General features: G+C 46.6%; 1 protein-coding gene and 1 non-coding gene across 3 annotated transcripts in view; one reads left to right on the top strand and one right to left on the bottom strand.

Annotated features, from left to right (window-relative positions):
• Positions 1–22,420, bottom strand: part of LOC146186385 (atrial natriuretic peptide receptor 2-like) — a 259,439-nt gene that overhangs the window by 142,903 nt on the left and 94,116 nt on the right. The window lies entirely within an intron of this gene.
• On the top strand, positions 7,743–7,815 carry TRNAV-CAC (transfer RNA valine (anticodon CAC)). The gene has a single exon. It is a non-coding gene; the product is annotated as a tRNA-Val (tRNA).

The following is a 22,420-nucleotide window of genomic DNA, read 5'->3' on the forward strand; positions in this document are numbered from 1 at the left end:
AATTATTTTAATTCACAAGACTAATACGTGTGTTTAACAGCGCCACAAGAAGGGGATGTAGGCGCAGGGACACATGGTTCATATCTAGCTTGTAGTCGAAGAGAGCACCACTTCCACGCAAAGAAAAATACGGAGAACACGACCGCTGCGGTTTAAATTGCCAGAGCCAAGGTGGAATCATGGGAAGCGTGCAGCAAGACTGTGGCGCCCCATGGTGACCTTCAAGAACTCTCTTGCATGTTTTCTAGCGGCGTTATGCTCACAATCGTAACGGCTTTGCGATGTCTCGCATAAGCATCGTCGGCGCCAAGTGCTCATTCCAGGCTCTAGAGAAGCAATTCTACTATTTCTTAATAAGATCAGGCTCGCAAGACCAATGTGAGTGCTGGAAATTTTATCGTACATCAAATTCAGCGAGTGCTTGTGTATGGGAATAGCAAAGTGCGCTTGAGAGCACAACGAAAAAGCAATCGTGCTTGTGTTATTTCATGCAGCGTTGACGGAACAAAATGGAAACTAACAAAGTGGTCACGGCAGTGTCAAAGAGTTTGTGACGAACACAGCATTTAGGGCCGTATACACTAAACACCTGAGATAACTCGCTTGGAAAGTGCAGCTTATCGCAGATCAGCACGAGATTTGCACAGAACCACACAATTGAGAAATTAAAAATGAATACCAACTCTCCTCTTATCTGCTTCTCTCACCCTCAAGAAATTTTAAAGAACACATCATTATTTCAATTGCTATGGAATTCTGCGCTGCGGAAGGTTGACTACTCCAGCTTGTTCCCGGAGTTGGATGATTCTTAACCTGATAGGGTCGCAGGTGCGGATACAAAGGCCAGTTTTGGCGTGACTACGCCATAGCATACCCTGGTAAGAGTGGCATCTAAAGCGCAATGACCTTGATGCACAAACTTATGCACGGCTATAGAACGCTCTGTGACTCTGTGAGGCGCGATAACGAGCCGCGAACGCCTGAATGACATCTTGCTGTCCTCACGACCATTATGATTTCGCAGCGAAACCATTTGTGCAGCTTCACTTACGAGGGCCTGCATAGTGCACAATGTCGCAGTCTTCCACATTCAGCATACGGCAAAACTTTCCTATTAATTACTATTTCGAATAACCGTTGTCAGCTTGTTGTTCCTGCTGGGACATGCGGCATCATTATACGGCATGTTCACCGCGCAATCCGTGAACAAAGGCACTGCTCGCAGGGTTCGGGGGAAAAAAAAAGTGTCTAACAGCTTAGGCTTTCGTCTTCTGACATACACAGAAAAACGAGTTCGATGACTTAAATCCCCACCCACTCTTTTCTTTCTTACGGCGGAATCTATATAACGCGCCCTTTTGGGCAGCGCCGATATCTCGTCTTTAGCGCTGCCAAATCTAGGGGAGAACACTCTCGCAAAGCGCAAAACGTGCCTCACGCGCAATCTTAGTCGTGTTCGAGAGAAACGATCACCGCTCGCCTGATGAATTCTCCATCTCGCGTACGCAGCCGACGCGTTTCGAGCAACCACCTTCGTCGTCATCGGGTTGACATGCGTCGGAACCTTTCTCGGAACTGCACGTAGGCGAAGTACCCCAGTCATAAAAAAAAAAAAAAAAAAAAAAAAAAACCGTGGGTTCAATTAAAAATTTTCCAATTGAAACGGATTAGTCAAACCCCAGCTGTGGTTTCACCGCACGTTAGGCTCGATCATTTCATATGAATTGGAGCTTTAGGTTTGAAATAATTTGTCACCTCATTACGATCAAATGGCTGCCCATACAGTTGAATTCCAATGGCGTATCTATTGATACGAAATGGTTTAATTAACTCGCATAGCTGAAAACGAAAACGAAAATTCAATTTACGATTTTTCTGGAGAAGTGCAGTAGTGCAGGAGTGGGTTGAAAATACAAGTATTACAAGTTTTTACAGAACTCAAAAGAGACAAGCATGCATCAAACAAACGGAGCAACTAACATAGATTCAATGTATACCCACAGAACAATTTGCGCAGACTTATGTACTCCATTAGAGGGCACTCCTCCTGATGGGGACAGTGATATTTCTCCAATCTTCGGAGTTATTTAATTATGCCCGCACTGATGGTGGGCACAATGAAATCAATTAAGAAGATTAAGCTGCAAATAATATTTTACACGAACTTAATTTTGTTTTCACTATTATATTTTTATAGGTAAGCAGAAAGTAAGCGTAGCAGGGAGCGGCAGTAAATAAGGTGGGTAGATGAGGTTAACAAATTCGCAGGGGTCAAGTGGACGCAGCTAGCACCGGACCGGGTTAATTGGAGGAAACTGGGAGAGGCCTTTGTGCTGTTATATGCTGCTGTTAATATGCTGTTTGGCGCTACTTCTCGTCGTTTCTCCTACACCGCCGGCTCTCAAAGGATATCACAACAGTCCTGAACGCACTCTGCAAAACAAATCACCTCGTCAATGGCGATGGTGACACACTAGAAAAACAATGAGAGCGTATGGCGATGTTGCCTGCTTGTATCTGATTCAGTTAAACGCACTGCTCAAATGCAGGCGTATTCTCAATTTAAAAGGTCTCTACATGTCTTCTGATTGGTCAGCAACAGTTTAAACATTACTGCAAGCGGCACAAAAACTACATGTGACAGTAATGGTGATGTAGGGGTCTAATTACTCTGCACATAAAACATGGAGCAAGAATATCAGATTTTGATGTTAAAAGAACAGGGTGGCGTCTAAAGCTCGAGGAAAAGTTTCACTGTTAACACGATCGGGTGAAAAACAAGGAGGGTGCTTGCCAATTTTCGGCATATAGAGATCGAAAGTAGTGTGATATACATGCATAATTCCAAGTACATTAATAAACGCAGCCTGACAATAAATAAATGCATATTACTTAATCTGCAAAATGAAAAATGGAAAAAAATGGTTAGTGCACCGAGCAAGGTGGTTAGAGAAGTCGCACCTAAATTTTATTTGCATATGTATATGAAAAAATAATAATTTGGCGGAGCTCTTTTCTAAACCGACGATAGTGCGAAACCACGGGCGTCTTCTACAATGGCTTGGACCAAGTTTTGAAAATGGCCATGGAATTTGAGGCCACCATCGCGTCGGGAACAGTGAATCGTGGTTAGAAATTAATTTTGGAGAAAATTGGCCAGGTCAAATTTCGGCACGAGCGTGAGGGAGGGGGGGGGGGGGGGGGGGGGGGGCATGCCCAGATTTGGAGGCCACCATCGTGTCGGCAGCAGTTATTTATGATTTGACATCGTCCTTGGTCCAAACCGTCCAAGGTCAAATTTTACGGGTGGGTTGGCAAAATTCAGAGGTGGCACGGGCCAGTTTGAAGGTCAGAATCATGTTCGCCATAATCGAATCAGGCTGCCAGGCTGGACATCGGTTTTCGTCCAAATCGACCGAGGTCAAATTTTGCGGTTAGGTGGGCGAAATTCAGAGGCTGTCCGGGCCAATTAGAAGGTCCCGATCACGTTCTGCATAGTCGAATTACATTAGACATTTATTTTATACAAAGTGCCCGGTCCAACTTGAAGGTCACGACCGTGTTCGCCGTAATGGAATCAGGCTGGGCATCGAGTTTCGTCCTAGTCCGTCAAGGTCAAATTTCGGGCCAGGCTAGGCGAAATCTGGGTGGCCCGGGACAATTTTGGAGGTCATCACCGTACCCGCTGTAGTAGAATTAGGTTGGTCACCGATTTTGGTCCAAATCGGCCGAGGACAAATTTCAAGGCTGGATGGAGCAGATTTGGGGGTGGCCCGGCACAAATTTGAAGGTCACCATCGAGTTCGCCGTTGTTGAATTAGGTTGGACACCGATTTTAGTCTAAATCGGTCGAGGTCAAATTTCGGAACAGGGGAGGGGAGAAATTTGGAGGTCACTGAGTTCGCCGTAGTCGTCTAGGTTGGACACCGGTTTTGGTCCAAATTATTCAAGGTCAAAGTTCGAGGCTGGCTAGCTAGGCCAAGTTTGCGGATGGCCCTGGTCAATTTTGGAGGTAACCATCGTGTTCGCAGCAGTCGAATCAGGTTGGACATCGATTTTGGTCTAAATTGGTTGGTTGGTTGGTTGCTTCACAGGAAAGGAAAGGCGCAGTATCTGTCACACTTGCTCTGTGGACACCTGAACCGCGCCGTAAGGGAAGGGAAGAAGGTGGGAGGGAAAGTGGAAAGAGAGAAAGAGGAGCCGTAGTGGAGGGCTACGGATATAGTGCCTAGAATATACTGGCTAGTGTGTCGAGCGCGCCGGCTGGGATGGCTCGGAGAGCAATGAAAGCCGCCGGCGGCCGCGTAGCGGCGCTGTGGTGCGAGAGGGTGCGAGCCGGTTTCTCGCGCACATTGCGCCGCGCTGCTGAGAGTTGGAAAGGGAGCTGCGCGTTGCTTTGGCTCACGTTTAATACTTTGTTTTAGAGCTCTTTCAGGAGCTTAGGATTGATATAACGTTTCAACATGCTAATGTTAATATCGAATTGCTTTGTGCAGATTGCTCGAACTTGAAAGCTCAATCGGTACGTGAGCCACACGCTAACCCGGTAAACGCACATGAGAGCTTTCGCGTTTGGAGGAATTCAAACTCAAAGAATACAAGTCACGAAACACAGATTCGGTTTAATAGAACGAAGGCAGCATGTTTAATCAAAGGTGACAATGCGAGTGGAAGGCAATGCTGGCATGTTCTTCCCACTTGTCCAGATATCCTAAAAAGTCTTCCAAGAAACGCATGTCTGGGCTACCCGGCTTAAGTGCACGCTTGGTTATCCTGGAGGTCATTACTCGTATCAGGCGATTGATTAGCGTGACGAAGTCTTCTGTTGGTTGCACCCGAGTGTATATAGTCTCTACATGCCGCCATTGCAAAAAAAGTCCTTTAATAACCTCATCTCCAAAAAGTTGGAATGCAAGGTCAACCTTCATCTTTTCAAGTTATTGGGTCTTAAGCATAAGCTAGGCTGTTATCCACGGAAGGTATCCGCATCCATGTAACCGGAATGAGAATGTCCTCAAACGAATGACGGCCTCCGTGGTGGTTAGGTGTCTGCAGTGTAGCCTGGCTGCCACTCTGTTCACCCACAATGCCCGCTTCACTGGAGCCGGAGGAGTCGTTGCAGTCTTGAAAGCCAGCTTCGAGAAAACAGGAGCCCTCGTTGATTTCCGAGCCCGAATCGCCGGGTCCAGTCCCTGCGTCCCGTTTATGGCGTTTACGAGGTGGTTGCTGCTCGCATATGTTTCTTTCCTTCCTTTTTGGTGCCGTCTTGGGCACAAGGTGTGGAGGGTATAATGTTAACGGTTTGAAAATAACGATGTTAAAATAACCATCTTCTACATGCTTCTGTTTCGCACCCCAGTTATGTAACCCCCCTCACATATTACTCCAATCGGAGCCCGTGAGGTATTTGAATAAAAAGAAAAAAAAAACAGCAGAACACAAACGAGGAACCTTTACTTACAGCGGCTAATTAAGGTACATCGCGGCCTGCGATTGCACAAGGTTTTGCCGAAGTCACCATCTTTTGAATGAAGAAGCTGACGAAGTTTTTTTTTTTTTTTTTTTTTCTCAGATACGCAATATGCACGAGACGCGGCCGGTTAATCGCGATGAAGCTCGTTGGTAATGCCGCGCTTACGGTGAAACATGCGCCTAATATATAACTGCATCCATATGACATATGTGTAGCGCAAAATGACAATCGAGGGACACAGAAAAGGTACACAACACAGGTGCTGTCTGTAGCGCCTGTGTACACTCTTTGCGCTACACACTGCCATGAAGCACCGTTACCGACTCGCCCAGGTTTGCATCCTTGTGAATATAAGTGCATGCTCTAAAAATGTTTCTCGCCAACAAAAGCAGTTGCCGTTTACCTTCAGTCATTTCTATCGATGCTTCGTTCCCATTGTACAGAATGCGTACTTACGTAGCATCAGATAGCGCAGTAATACGTACGCTCCTTGTTCTAGCGGTAGCCCCGTTTGCCAAAAAAGAAAGTCTTCTCTGTGCACCACCGCTTTCTCTTTGGCATTTTTCTCTGCAGTTTAGTTAGAGGCACTGGGGAAACAACAATCGGGAACCGCGCTTCACCACTGGCGACACAGTAAAAAAAGAAGGGATACAGGCGAGCACAGAACGCGCGCACAAAACGAGGAAAAAAAAAAAAAAAAAACGATGCAATCGTCGCCGAGCAGGTAGAAGTGCGGAACGACTCGCATGAGCAAACACCTACTCCGTAAATAAACTACTGCACCTTCGTGAAAGCAAGAGGCGCAGAAGCAGGTTTAACACGCACGCACAACACCAACAGATTGCCGTATTCTGAAGAGAGAAAACTGCGTCGTCTGCTCAGGTGGCACCCTCTTGACAAGCAGCGCCCTTTGCCGCTAACGATTGGCTTTCATTGCAAATAGCGCCATCCTCGCCCATAGGGAAGCGCGGGCGCTTGTCACACTAGCCGGAGTAATTTCGACCACCTGGGGATCTTTAACGTGCGCTGACATCGCACAGCACACGGACGCCACTTCGTTTCGCCTCCATCGAAACGCAGCCGCCGAGGTCGGGTTCGATCCCGGGAACTCCGGCACAGTGGTCGGGCGTCTTACCACTGCGCCACCCCGGCGGGGGGTCTAAATTGACCGAGTTCAAATTTCGAGAATGGGTGGGCCAGATTTGGGGGTGGCCCGGAACAAACTCAGAGGTAAGCATCGAGTTCGCGGCAGTCGAATTATACCGCTGTCACACGGGCATTTCGAAGGCCCTCGAAGAGACTGCCTATCGACTCGAAGGCCTTCGAAAGTTGCCACACGGGCGTTTTCAATGACCATTGAGTCGATAGTCTATCGAGTCAGCGGAGCAGCCCAGAACTCTATCGAGATCTCGAAGGCCCTCGAACGTGCGCAAGGTTGCTAGCGCTGACCCGAGGAGCGTCACGCACACACGTGGACAGCGCGTGTACAATACAAAAACGTGAACAAGCGTTATTTTATATCTTTAATTTGCGCGGTAAAATATTAATATCCATAATAATTAAAAAAAACATCGCCCTTTTTAAAGCAAATAATTTATGCACTCTCTACCCCTGTAACATGCGCCGCCGAGAAATGCAAACGCAATGAAAAGCACAGCCGTATAAACGCCAGCGAGTTAAAAAAAAAACAAAAACAAAACAAAGTTGTCTTTGAATAACAACTAAACACCTGCAGTTACTAAAAAAAAAAGGTAACAGTTACAATTTATTTTGCATTTATAGAGAGATTTTAGTTCTTTAAGCAAAACCGAAAGCAACGATAATGGCGCCACAAAAGTTTGGCGTCAAACACCATAACTATTTCAATAGCCTTCGAGTTTTGCCGTGTAGCAGCGGCACAACTCCTTCGAGTTCGATCGTGATTGAAAATCTCGAAGGCTATCGACTCAATCGCCTTTGAAAATGACCGTGTGACTAGGGTATTAGGTTGGACATCGATTTTGGCCGAGTCCAAATTTCCGCTTCAGCAACTTAGACTGAATTATACGCACGAGGTCACGTGGCTGTGATCTCACGAAACAACTTAGCCAAGCAGAGCAGGAAAGATCGGACAAGATTCTTGGTCGATGCAGGTGAGCGTACGATGTGCTCTTGTGTTCTCGCTTTAAAGGCCACAAACAACCAAACATGTTCTACTGTACAGCGCCAAATGCGGTCAAATGAGGTGCACTTGATATTTACTGATTGGCTTGACTCTGAGAAGATGCCTGTTTCCGTGGTGTAGTGGTTATCACGTGCGCCTCACACGCGCAAGGTCCCCGGTTCGATCCCGGGCGGAAACAAGTTATTTTTTTTTTTTTTTTAACATTTGCTCGCAGTGTTCTTAATGATCAAACGCGGCTAGTATAGCATTACAGAATACGGATTGGCTTTCGATAATGGAACTGCACTGTTAACAGCGCAAGTTTTGGAGCGCTGACATCTGCATTCTACTGAACAAGTGATGCAATAAACACACAGACTCTAAAAGAAGACAACACTTCGCGCAATGTTTAAAATAGTGCAAAAGAAGACAGTGTGGCGCCCAGTTGGGCGATCCTTTTATATTTAGACCCTTTCTCCTTTCAGCGGAGGAAATGAGCATAGCGGTAATACGAAATATTAAACACAATTTATGCCCCTGTTTACACTAACAAGTACTGCAACCACGAAGGACGCATGTAACAATGTTCACAAGCAGAAGGGAAAGAGTGATACCGTTCAGCTTACAAAAGTTTTGAAATTTCTAAACACTCAAGACGGTATACGGCAGTGCTTATGTTTCCATGGTTCAAGTGAACCTAAGAAAACCTTTTCCGAGTTTAACTGGCAAAGCATTCAATGCAGATGAACTAAGACTAATTAACTGAACCAACCTTGCACTGTGCGGTTTTGCTGGCATCCTGGATGTGACGAAATGACGCTGGAAACTGACCAAACGTTTTTAAAATGTATTTCCAGAGTCATTTAACAACCGCAAAAGGTCCACCTTTGGAAGGGGTAAAAGGTTTATTTTCCAGAGACTCAGGAGATCATAAGAAAAGCGACAAAGGTGGATGAATGAGTCGAAAAAAATTAAATTGCTTAAATTAGGGGTTGTTTGCTTCTTCTGGTCGAAGCTCTAGTCTAGCACCATCCGGGTAGAGCCGCTGCCAGTCTTAATCATCGGTTGCAGTAAGCCGAACTGTTAACGCTGATTTCACTAAGCTGGCGAATACAAGCCACGATGTAATAGTGATGCTGGCGAAGTCTCTTCTGTACCTTAAACAACTACATACTGTCAAAGCCATCCACCCGCCGGTCAGCCGACAGCCCCTGTGACTTTCGTCTGACCGGTAGAAAGGTGGATAAGGTGCGAGGAGGTTGTCCTCTTTGACATTTGTCTCTTCTATGCTGTGGAAGGATATCACGAGGAGCGACGTACTCTGCGGCTGAGTGAACAGCCCTTAGCCCAGCTTGCAAAAAATGTCAAAATAAGGTTATATTATTCCCATGATAAAAAGCATAAACTCAGATTATCCGGCAAAAAGTCTGCAGCAGGAGCACGTAGTATATGTAAAAAAAAAAAAAAAAAAAAAAATAAAATGACCATTGCAGAATCTACATTGGAGTAATTAGAAAGCACGGGTGCTGCTGTTTGTTGCTTCTGGTTGCTTCTAGTAGCTTAATTCACTTCTTGCTAGCCCATTTTAGCCTTTGGTACCTTCAAATTGCGCGCCAACCCCTTTCTATGGCCTTTTTTTTTTTTCGGCTCTACTTCCGGTTGCGTGAAGTCACATCCTTGATGTCATATCCACTACGGCACCCGTTTATCTCTTTCCGCTTTCACTCCCACCGTCTTCCCTTCCGTTACGGCGCGGTTCAGGTCTCCACAGAACATGTGTGGCAGATACTGCGCCAAATTTCCTTTCATGCGAACCAGTTATTCTAATTAATTACCTAATTACCTTTTTGGCCTAAATATTTTTTTCTACACCAACATTACGTCAGCCTCTATCGATTGACATCACTCATTAGCCTCTACCACTTCTCAGTAATTACCCGCAACTGTTCCGGACACGATTTTGCGGACACGGTCTGCGGACAGAAATCTGTGAACATAGCGAAGTAACACTTTCGCATTAATAAAAAAATAAAAAAACGCCAGAGGTTGAGCTTGAACAAAACGCAACGCTGAAAGTTTACCACATGTTCACCTTTCTGCTAATGCAAATTTTAGTGACACCTGGTGTGGCGCGAAATGCCGATCCAGATCGGGGTGTTCAGTAACTCCTAGTATTGGGCGCATTTTATCCATAGTGTTGGAGCAACAGAGTATACTGTAAGGCCTGTTGGTCAGACATTAGCTGAATGAAAAACGTAGTGCTTTGACAGGACAAGGAAGAGAACTAGTATCCAGAGAACTAGATTAGGAAAACTTGGGAATAAAAAAAAAAAAAACTATTCTAGAGTACATTAGCAATCACCATTTTTGTTGACATTCGAAATCAATGTGGCTAGGATTAGGTGTGCTTAGTTTACAGGGTTCACTCCCTAATGATTCTAGCAACCGACCAGTATCACTAATGGATGGGTGCATGCTTTCTTCCGGCCTGGCGATCGGCTGTTCAGAAATGAAATGCTAAGAAAAAGAGTGTTCGGGGCCCCCCTCACAGCCTATTGTATACACCAATCTTGGAATACGATAACATGATCCGGTACGCGCAGTAAACATAAACCAAACGATACTTGAGCTATTAAAACGCATGAGATGCGCCCGTACGAATAATTTAAAACCCGATAGCTAACTTCGATACCTGAGTGGACGGAAAGCTCGCGCAAACTATAAAGCAAAATTTGAGCCAACGTGTAAAGATCACCACTGGCGGTCCTATCGCAAGATTCCCAAGTGCGCCGTTTCATTTTGATGCTGGCGCCAAAAACGGTGATCGCGTAGTTTTCAAGTACACTGTGATAGGCCTTGCGAAAAAGCGAAATTTTAGATGGTAATCCTGTTCTCTCCTTTCATGAAGTATACCTCATTTGCAGTACTTCTATAATTTTTGTTTTGACCGTATACCAAATTGCAGCCTTCCATATTTCTTGGCAGTGCTCTGGATTCGACTTATAATTTGCGAACCCAATCTTGTAGCAATGCTAAGAGGAATTGAAGGTATATGGACGTAAAAATAAATATAAACAATAAAGTAACTTTTAAAGAGAGCCGGCAATAAACGAATATTACCCACAGACAAGAATGCAAGAATAAAACGTGGCTGATCACGCAGATTAGAAGGTGGTTCGGTTTGGTTTGTGGGGTGGTGGTGGTGTGATAAAACTTTAATCTCTTTAACGTTCAAAGAGACGTAGTGGAGGGCTCCGGAAATTTCCACCACCTGGGGTTCTTTAACGCGCACTGACAACGGACAGCACACGGGCGCTTTGCTTTTCGCCTCCATCGAAAAGCGGCTGCCGCTGACGGGATTCGATCCCGCATCCTTGAGCACTGTAGTCGAGCACCCTAAACACTGCACCACCATTGCGGGGAGCTTAGAACCATTGCAGGTTTTGTGCATATGAAAAAGGAAGCATGACCGCTCAATGTACGCCTTCAGATCTTAGCGCAATATTAATGTAGTAACTGTTCGCCCCGCGATACCATCACCGTATACTCCGCAATACGGCAGGCTAAGTTATAGATCAGCTCCCTAAGTACAAAGTGCAATATCGATCGTCATTAGCGTTGCAAGCGAGCGGAAATGGACAGCGAAAACGAGAGAGTGAGGGGGGGGGGGGGGAGGGTGAAGGCGGAGGGAAGAAACAAGAACTCTGGGTGTAGTAGCGACAGATACGAATTCCCTTGAGTATTGCGCAAACAACGCTTCCGGAGTTGTTTGTATCTCCCGCTGTGCAGGTGCATCAGTGAAATTGTGTGAGTGCGTGAGCGAATTCTGTGTGTTGTGGGGCACGAATTCAGGAGCCCGCGAGGAATGGATTTTAAGCCCATGAATCTCAACTCGTAATTCGCAATCAAGATTTGTCTTCCGAGCTGCAGCGCGCGCTGTGTTCTCTGCAGAGTACCTCTCCTTGCCGGCAGAGAAAAATCTCCTTCAACGCGGTGTAGTTAGTCAAAGCCTCGTGCGCGGCGGCCGTAAAGCTGCGCAGTCCTAGCGGCAAGAAAAAGCGGCGGCAGTTAAGATGAGAGAAAGCCGTTCCGTCGGCTCCTTACCGCTAAGCTGTCGACGACAGGTCCCAGGCAACACATCAGGGCGAAAGGAAAGCAGTTGTATGCCGCGAGTTGGCCGCACGCGCAAGTCCTCAATTCTCCCTGCCTCCTTCTTTCTTTTCTTCCCTTTCGCGTGGTCTGCTCTGCATCAGGTGCCGAGTGCAGGATACGGCTCTGGTTTATGCTCGCTATGCGGCTCAAGGCACCTAATTCGTGCAATTTTCTCTCTAACTTGGCATTGTATGTGCGAATATGTATTCGGTCTTCCGAATAAGCATGGGTGTGTTCCAAACAAAATTTATATGTAGTGCATTAGGAAACGCGATCGGTCGGAGAGAGTGGATTCGACAGGAGTGCGATATTTAAACTCTAAGCAGCATGAACGTAAAGTCGGAAAGCCTGCCATCACTGTCGAAGCCTGCAAGTAGTATTATTAAACATTTATGCTAGTTTTGTTTTCTAACACATCAGAGCAATCTCGGAAAAAAAAAAAAAAAAAGGCGCCGGTCTAGCTCTACTAATAATGGAAATTTTGGTAAAAGCGCCGATTTCATAGTAAGGCTGAAGGTCAATGTAATACTTCTATTTTGTCGATGGCAAAGGTCAAAGGACGGTTCACACGGTGAAAGGTCAAAACTATGTGCCGGTCAAGGGAGACCAAAGGATAACCTTCCATGTACCCCTCACTCCCCTATGCTATGATGTGGATATAGTTGGTTTGGCTTGGTTAGGTTTCGTTCTTCCTAAGCGGTGCAGAGGCTTCTCGACGGCAGCGGCCTAAGTCCTGCAAGCCTAGCACCCTTTTCCCGCTAAAAGTTGTCCGGCGTTGGCGCCAACAGTTGGAATCCCCACGGAAAATCATGAGCATGCACCTGGCAAGTGCTGCCAATATCGGGTAACACGCCTGCGCTCTAATTGGTAGGACGAGGGTGATTTCAGGAAACCACGTGACGTGGACGAGTTTGTAGAAGCTACCAAGTTGAGTAGCTGTTTTGAGGCGAAGACTCGAAGCCACCGCGTACCTTGTATCCCGAGTCAGCCACTGTCCTCCTACACAGTACAAGCTAATTGGTTTAAGCTGGGCTTTATATTGATGCCGATTCTCTGACCACAAGTGTATGTCAGTCCCATCAAACTTGAAAGGTTAACCTGAAGCAAATAGTGAAGCCAATAGCTATGGGCATCTCATGTGGCAAAAGTGCCTGGAAGAAAATTGCCACAGCTCAATAAGTGATTGAGAAACGAGATTGAAAATATCTGTTGTTTCTTTACACAGGCAATTACATAATCACGTTGCATGCTCCAGAAAAGTCACGCGGCATGCTGCAGAATGACGCGAGAATCTTTAGTGAAAAATACTACTTAACGGGGCCTTACTGATAATGTGAGAATCTTTAGTGAAAAATACTACTTAACGGGGCCTTACTGATAATGTGAGAATATTTAGTGAAAAATACTACTTCACGGGGCAAGCGGAGAAATATTATAGGCACGTTTGACTTACCTTGATATTTTACCTTTGAGGATTACTCTGGAAAGTATAATAGAGCTAGATGATATGATCGGGCTCTGATTGGTAGGCTGTTTGTGTTGTGTCACAAAACCACGTGTCATGGTCGAATTGGCAGGCGCTATTCGGGATTCACCATGGAGATGGAATGGTGAGATCGGAATCCAGTTTTCCAGGAGACTTAGATCCCAAGTTTGACACGCGGCCCCTAGGCCAAGTACGCACGCTCGTAAGACTCGGTTAAAACGGGTATTTAAATCTACATCGCTCCTGGCAACCTTAGCTGCGTACATCGCCGTCTTCCTCACGGATCTCCCCCTCGCAACCGGTAGTTTACAGGTGGTACGACCGGACGCTGATTGTTCCCAGGATATTGTCACGTCACCTGCGTTAATGTTACGTGTCTTTGTGTTACTTAAGTTTGCCAACATTAAGTGCTTGTGACATCAAAAGTGGCATAGATGTCCCGTGGTTTAACCGTATAACTTCGCGTAATGAGCTAACTAAATTCAGTCTTGCTTTGCAATGGCTAGCGAGCGGTGTACTTCACGGCTGTTGGCACAGGCTGAGATAAGCCGCGTCAAGCGGCGTGAACAACGGCGGGCAAGAAGACCGCGAGAATGTCATCTACATCTACCATCTAACAGGATAAACTGTCCGCCAAAATAGGATTTTCGTACTTTAAACCAGGTGTAGGCGCGTTAAACTTGCGCAGTTCTGATTTTCTATGTCTCGCCATGAGTGTGTGGCATTATGCGGAAGCATATCATGCTCGACCCAGTATTGAAGATAAAGGCAGCGAAAAAATGGCTCTATATGCAAGCCTGGTGTGCTTAACAGGGTTGAGTTAATGAAAAGAGATGACGCTACTCAACTCAACACTGTTTGTAGAGTTTGAAAAACTGTGAACTGTGAACATGCCTTGAAAATGCGAAGGCAGGGCAGGGCCGGTATATAGTCTTCCTAAAATGAATCTCAGCCATAAATCACAGCACCGCCGCAAAGCGCATGCTGCGAACCCCAAGCATTAAAGAACCGCATAATAGACAGCCTTGCTAAGTTTTGCGGCTGGCATCGCTGGCTAAATAGGCTATCGGTATAGTTTTTGCACCTGGCTCAGCAAAATTAACCAAACTTCGCTAAACCACTTTATAACAAAAGAAACAAAAGCACCGCCAGCTAATGTTCGGTAGTGGTTATGATAAAAAACTGCTTTTTTGTTGCTGTTGTTGTGTGGTAGCAAGCAGAGAACGTGTTTCTTCGCGCTAAACGACGATTGGAAGTTGCTTTGGGAAACTTTCTGCAATTATTTTTTAGATAGACCACCAGCGCTGAATGTAGATTTTGATGCCTGTGTAATTTACTGAACGTTTTTCTTTTTGAAGAATGCGCGGTCGGTGGAGGCAATAAATGGGCAGTCAGTGCATGGACTGAAAATGCTATTATGCTATTATGCAGCCGTAAATGATGATGGAAAAGCACATGTTTTCAAAGAAGCATTTTGAAAACAACATCCAATATACCCGTGTGGTAAGTCAACGCCTGCTTAATTGAAATGTCAACTAGACACGCACGACTATATTAATCCAAACCAAACCGTCTTCCTCCCCCCAAATTCATTCAAAGTTTTCGCATGTTTAGGCGATTCCCCATCGGAGGTCCTTGTTTCGAACGCCGGATGAGGACGAATTGTTATTTGGCTACTAAGTTTTTGCTATAGGTGTTAGCCTTCCTTTGCAAGTATTCGTGCGGTTCCGCACGGGTGCATGGAAATGAGAAATTACTCCCTTGTTGTTTAAGTAGTGGTCGGAAAATAATGACATTCTGGTGGTGTCGACATTCAACATAATGCATAAGATTCTTTTTGGGATGGACAATTAAATTCCTCTTCATTTATGCTTGATTAGCCATGACAGACGCGCAGTATTACATGGTTCAGCGCAGTGAGAATATATTGCCCTGAAAATAGTAGCATTCGTTATATGTAACGTAGACATATACTTAGAGGTTAAACTAACTTGCCAAGTTTCCGGTTTTCATTCCGTTTTATCCGGGCAGATAAAACGGAATGAAAACCTAACTCGACTTACGCACAAGAGCAGCTGCTTTTCGAGGTCGTCATTTACGTCAAGTTAAAGAAAGCCCCGGATCACGAATGAAATAAACCATCGTTATCTATTGCAGCTGACTTTGCCAAGCGAAAAGGAAACGCGTTAGATTAAATTAGGCCCCCAGCGCCTTGTCTGCTTCTGAAACAAAAGGATAGAGAAAATAAGCTTCAACGCATGGAGGACGACCGGCAAACCATTAGGGAATACGCTATAGGCTCAAGTTCGAGAATATTTTGTGGTTTCAATCTCTACACATGCCAGGGTAGCGTGGTAGATTTAATATCGGGCTGAATAACGGGACTCCCTTTTATATCGGAACGAGGAGTACCGCGGCAACAAAAGGAAGGGCCAATGTACAATTCAGAGAGGCCGCAATCATTAGGCTGATGCTTTGCCCTCTTCTGTTCGGCTACGAGATAGTCTTCATCGCATCTCTAAATTCTGTTTACCACGGTTTCTAGCAAAGGGTAGATGGCAAAGCCTGCTATTACGCACTGTTATACGATCCTCCACCATGAAACCCACGCGCCGTAACCGGTTAATGGCTCGCGTGGGAAACGGACTTCGTGTTTTGAAAACGGATCTCGATGGGGAACGTTGCAAAGGGAGAGCGCGGACATCGCCGCACGCCTGGATCGGTTGCCTCAAAAACGGAAACCTTGGTGGCCTCGCGTCTCCCTTTATTCGCCAAGGTTCCCTCTCAGTAACTCAAACACGCACGCGGCCTCCTTCAGAGCTCCCCTCTTCCCGACTCGCTATTCCCTAGCTCTATTCTTCCCGGTGCTTCTACAATACTCGCGGAAACCCGAGGCAGGCCATAAAACGCCGCTGCTGGGGTTCCACGCGACGCCGCTCATTTCGCCAAGGCGCTGTGAAATCGCAACTCATTCCTCTTTATTTTTACTCTTGCTAAACACGTTTTGAAATTGTTTAGAAGGAAGAGAATTTTAATATATGTCTTGTTTTCTCGAAACTGCATTTTTCCTTCTTTCAGCTTCCATATTCCCTAAGTGCCCTTACCAAAACCGCTGCCGACTTCCCCGCAGCGTGTAGTGTTGCGCTGGAGAATGAAGTATACGCTCGTTTAGTGCATTAGCTGTTCGTTACTGTAGAGTACCGAAACCTTTCCCGAAATGGTACCTTTTGTACCTTAATGAAACACAGCGCAACGTAAAAGAAAAGCAAATAGCTTCATTTGTTACAAAAGTGGTGGGAAACCTAATATGAAAACTGAGTCGACTGTTTGTGAGCGCCAGTGCCAGGAGGATTTCTTTCCTGAAAAAGAGCAGTGGGGAGTCGAACAAAATGCAGAAACAAAAGGTTATAAAACAACGAGGCTGAAGCGAGTACGGAGGGCTCGCCACGTGCCGCTCGAGACTACAAAAAAAAGGGGAGGGGGGGGGGGGGGGGAGCAACTGGGAACTGTGTTATTTTGCGCTGGTTGTATTCTCTGCTGCCTCGTGCCTCTATTTATTTCGAGGCAAAATTAACGCGTTTTCTGAAATGGCCATACTCGCTAAGGTTAGGAAAACAGCATGAGCGATCTGCATTCAATCACTCGACCAACATCGCAAAAACTATTTAAACTATACTCGGGGACAGCTCTCTGCTGCTGTGCAGCCAATGAAATAGGAGTAGAGCTCTTTCCTTACACTATTATTACATCAAGGGGTTCAGGCATATTTCACCTCAGTTACAGTATCGGTTTAAGTTCTGTTTCGACTTTTAGTTGAAACATGCCTTTGGCTAAAGCTGTCTTCCGCATAATATATTCGATTAGGTTTGGTTTTGTTTATGGGGTTTAACGTCCCAAAGCGACTCAGGCTATGATGCCGTAGTAGAGGGCTTCGGAAAGTTCGACCACCTGGACCACGACGGACGAACCGTCCGCGGATGGAGCACCACGTCATCCGACTAGCTACGCCTCATCCGCGCGCTGCGGACGAGGCGCCGGACGACGTCGCGGACGGACACCACCGGAGGTCGGAGCCGCACCGCTCCTTGCAGCACCGCCACCGAAGAGGAAAATGGCAGGTGACGACATTCCAAGCCAACTACTCCGCATTGTTGACTAGGGTGCCTCCACGGCCAGGGAGGCGAGAGCATCGACGCATTCTATTGTTGACACTACAAAAGCGTCCCCACTACGTTAAATAAGAAACTACAATACCAGTGTTACCGCAGTTAGAAGATGTAGTTATGCTAGAAAAATAGCAGACAACCCATATATTTTTAACACCGTTAATAGATTCTAGTAACGTTGATTTTAACGTCGGAAACGCGCGCGCCAGTTTTTGGCTTGAGAAGGGTGCGCCGTTTGCGGACGAGCTCCAGAAACTCCAAAAACAGGGCCCCAAACACTTACTCACTGATTCGTCGTTCATGAGGAGCTTTTCCGAGGAAGTGGCACACAAAGCGCCGCTGCTAATTGAGCACGAACGTTAATTATACGACTTGCTCCGCAAACACATATTACAGCAAAGAAGCAAATGAACGTGGTCCCGGCCGGACAGTTTTTTAACGCCGCACAAGAGAACGTATCACCTCCACAGTGTCGCCGGACAGCTCTCCAAGCACTGATTTTTTTTTTTTTTTTAAGCGATGAAAAAGAATTTCTGCGTTTTATTATACGCCCCGCCGCGGTGGTGTTGTGGTAAGACGCCCGACCACTGTGCCGGAGTACCCGGGCTCGATCCCGACCGCGGCGGCTGCGGTTAAATGGAGGCGAAACGAAGAGGCGTCCGTGTGTTGTGCGATGCTGTTTTTGTTGCTGTTGTTGTGGCTGTAGGAAGAAGGAAAAGAAAATGCACGGGCCTGCTACTGGCTCTGTAGCTGAGCCACCTGATTGATTTACAAGAAGGGAAAGGCGCGGTAACTGTCCTACTTGTTTTCTGTGGACACCTCAACCGCGCCGTAAGGGAAGGGAGGAAGGTGGGAGTGAAAGTGGAAAGAGAGAAAGAGGAGCCGTAGTGGAGGACTACGGAGTAATTTCGACCCCCTGGGGATCTTTAACGTGCGCTGACATCGCACAGCACACGGACGCCTCTTCGTTTCAGCTGAGCCACCTAATTTATTAAAAAAAACTGATTTAGTTATAGAAAGGGAAAGGCGCGGTAACTGTCTCACTTGTTTTCTGTGGACACCGCAACTGCGCCGTAAAGGAAGGGAGGAAGGTGGGAGTGAAAGTGGAAAGAGAGAAAGAGGAGCCGTAGTGGAGGGCTAAGGACTAATTTCGACCACCTGGGGATCTTTAACATGCGCTGACATCGCACAGCACACGACGCCTCTTCGTTCCGCCTCCGTCGAAACGCAGCCGCCGAGGTCGGGTTCGAACCCGGGTACTCCGGCACAGTAGTCGGGCGTCTGACCACTGTACCACCCCGGCGGGGCCAGCTGAGCCACTGATTTATTTATAGGAAGGGAAAGGCGCGGTAACTGTCTCACTTGTTTTTCTGTGGACACCGCAACCGCGCCGTAAGGGAAGGGAGGAAGGTGGGAGTGAAAGTGGAAAGAGAGAAAGAGGAGCCGTAGTGGAGGGCTACGGAGTAATTTCGACCACCTGGGGATCTTTAACGTGCGCTGACATCGCACAGCACACGGACGCCTCTTCGTTTCGCCTCCATCAGCCAGTTCCGCTGCCTCGTGCAGACAGAAGAGAGAAAGGAGGGAAAAGAAAAAGAAGAGAGAGAAAGACGCGCGCCGCAACAGCCGTCGTCCACCACCTAAGCGGTGGCGGGTGCATTGACGGCCTACAACAGATAAAAATTAGTGGCCGGCTAGCCGCCGCCGCAAGCGGCGTTGACATGCCGTCCCAGCCCCGTAGGGCCAGGAACAGCCACCCTCCTCACCCATGCGATTTCAGCCAGGTGGTCAGCCATGTGGTCGAAATTACTCCGTAGCCCTTCACTACCACTCCTCTGTCTCCCTTTTCACTTTCACTCCAACCTTTATCATTTCCCTTACGGCGCGGTTCAGGTGTCTACAGAAACAAGTGTGACAGATCCTGTCCCTTTCTCTTCCTGTGAACCAATTATTTATTCATTATTATCATTATTTTATTATACGCAGTGTCTAACGGCGCAAATAATGCGCAATTTATACTTTCAACTTCATCTTTGATAAAGAAAACAATAAAAATAAACGTTGGTTGGTTGGTTCATAGGAGGGGAAGGCGCAGTATCTGTCACACTTGCTCTGTGGACACCTGAACTGCCGCGCCGTAAGGGAAGGGATGAAGGTGGGAGTGAAAGTGGATAGAGAGAAAGGGGAGCTGTAGTGGAGGGCTACGGAGTAATTTCGACCACCTGGGGATCTTTAACGTGCGCTGACATCGCACAGCACACGGACGCCACTTCGTTTCGCCTCCAGCGAAACGCAGCCGCCGAGGCCGGGATTCGATCCCGGGAACTCCGGCACAGTAGTCGGGCGTCTTACCACTGCGCCACCCCGGCGGGGCTTCCCTGCCGCAAACTTTGACGGGAACGTAAAGAAATTAAAATGAGGTAGTTTTTTTTTTTTTGTGTGTGTGATGCAAGCAAAACCTAGTACTTTAAACAAAAGGGTAACATAAAAGGAATGAAGAAAAGCCAGCCGTCATAGTGACTGTTACACAAATAGGAATAACAAGCAGAAATTTAGGTTCCTGCTAACGTTGTACTCTACAACAAGTTTTTTTTTTATATATATAATTCGAGGCCTCACACACCTACATTAACTGTCACAACTGTTACCGCGCAACAGTCATTATTAACCGCCGTTCATGCGCCTACCCGGGGACCCCTTTTGTTTCAAAAATGATGATCCCTATTAGAGTAGATTTTGTGATGATATGAAGCTTTAGCCGTGAGTGTCAGGCTTCCAGAACCGTTCGCAGCGTACGTTTTTATCTCACGCAATGCATTATTTTATCTCCACAGAGCCTAAACATGAAGGGTGCTTCGTTTTAGAGTCTCTGACCCCACTAACACAAGCTCTTACTTTATACTGGGCAGCATGCATCCTGTTAGCATTGTCATATAAGACCTGAAAATTGACTAACATTAAAATGAGACTGGTACTACTGGTACTAGAGATTTAAGAAAACAATGCTAAGGTGTTGGCCACGCCTACGTCAGCCAATAAGTCAGTGATAAATTGCTTAGACAAGAGAGTCTGCTTCACAAAGACACCAATCCCCAACAAGCTGTCTCTGAAATCTGTACCCTTTCACATTAATACCAGACCTGATGCATCCTTAGGGCACTAACACAAAACACTTAAATTCAGATTCTACATCTCTCAGCATACTTTCCAGCCAGAAGAACGTAAAATATTACTTAGCGCTGTTAAGCACAATGGATGTCTGAACACGTTAAATAAACCCAGGTGGTTAAAATTTCCGGAGTCCTCCACTACGGCCTCACTCATAGCCTAAATCGTTTTGGGACGTTAAACCCTACAAACCAAATATTATATAGTTAAGCGCTGAGAGAGAGAGAGAGATTGAGAAAATAGAATAGAAAGGCAAGGAGGTTAACCAGGCGATGCCCAGTAGGCTATCCTACACGTGGGGAGGGGAACAAAGGGAAATAAAGAGCACGAAGGGAAGGAGTCTATAACATGTCTAGAGATCTATAGTGAAAGGGGGTAAAGAGCACGCAGTTAAAGTCTTGAGCTCAACCCCGAGTTCTTTAAAAACTCAAGTAGCGCCTTTACTGACTACCTTTGGAAGGAGTCATCCATGGGCCCAGAATCTTTTTTTCAGTCAGAGCGTGAGAGTCCAAGCGGCGGAGTGTAGCAGCCAGGAAAGCATGCTCAAGCTCAAACTGAGAGCACTCACAAAGTATGTGCGCAATAGTTTCAACATACAAACGCTGCTCACATGTTGGAGAGTCTCCCATGCCGATGAGGTGGAAATATGCGTTTGTAAACGCCACTCCTAGCAACAGGCGACACAACTTTGTAGCATACAGGGGGGAGGCCTAATGATACCTTTCAGTTGAAGTAGCTGGTCAAAGTGGTGCGAGCGGGACGTCCACCCTCCAGGCGTGTACAATGATTGTCTAGTCACGTTTCGGGCGATCAGTCGAAGGTGCCTTGCTGCGTCGGCTCTTGTCAATGGTATCTCGACAATGTCAGTTGTATCGTGAGCCGATCGAGCAGCATCGTCAACTATGCTGTTGTCAGCAATTCCGATATAGCCTGGTATCCACTGGTAGATTATTTCGTGACCCTTTTGCAATGCCTGGTGGTGCAGATGACGAACCTCCGCTAGAAGTTGTTTATGGTCGCCATGTCTCAAGATCGATTGAATGCACTTTTCGGCAGGTTTGGAATCGCAGAGCACAGCCCGTTTTATTGCGAAAACAATACTACTCTAGGTTTCGAGCCTTCAGCGTAGCGTGGCGGTAGCCACGTACGTCTTACCCACGTGACGCTGTGACGTCACACCCCACGTGACACTAGGGTGAGAGCTGGGTTACCAACTGAAACGGTCGGCGTAGCGCGACGGTAGCCACGTCTTACCTACGTCACGCTGTGACGTCACACACCACATGAACTCGCAGGAGCCGCCAACTTGGGTCACTCGTTTCATATGGGACGGTTATGTCAGAATCAGCCTGCCAGGACCTTGGCATTCACGTTACCCCTATGGGCCACTAAGGCACGTTCATACGGCTTGGTTAAAGCGGGGCTTTATATGTGGGCTGAGGAATAAGAAAAAGAGAAGAAGAAGAACGCTTGGTCACCCGCAGCTAATGCTTTCGCTCAATACTCGGTTCAGCAACGTTGAACTCTTGTACTTTTTGAAGATCGTGTTCAGAGATATACTTTACAGCAGCACGAATCGCGGCCAGTTCTGCTTCAGTAGAGGTAGTCTTAGGCGAAATTAGACGGTAATTGTTTGCTTGTCCCGCAGGAACGACGACGGTGCATGCAGAACTTGTAGAGGTTACCGAGCCATCTGTATAAACGTGAATACGGTCCAAATAGTCATTGTGTAGCATGAACAGTGTCATTTGCTGAAGAACTGGCGTTGATAAGTTCGATTTTTTCGATATCTCCGGAATAGCAAGGCGCACACATGGGAGCTGCAGACATCA

Source organism: Amblyomma maculatum, chromosome 6 (genome assembly GCF_055883805.1).
Source record: "Amblyomma maculatum isolate TAMU_Amacu chromosome 6, ASM5588380v1, whole genome shotgun sequence".
Taxonomy (NCBI): Eukaryota; Metazoa; Arthropoda; class Arachnida; order Ixodida; family Ixodidae; genus Amblyomma; species Amblyomma maculatum.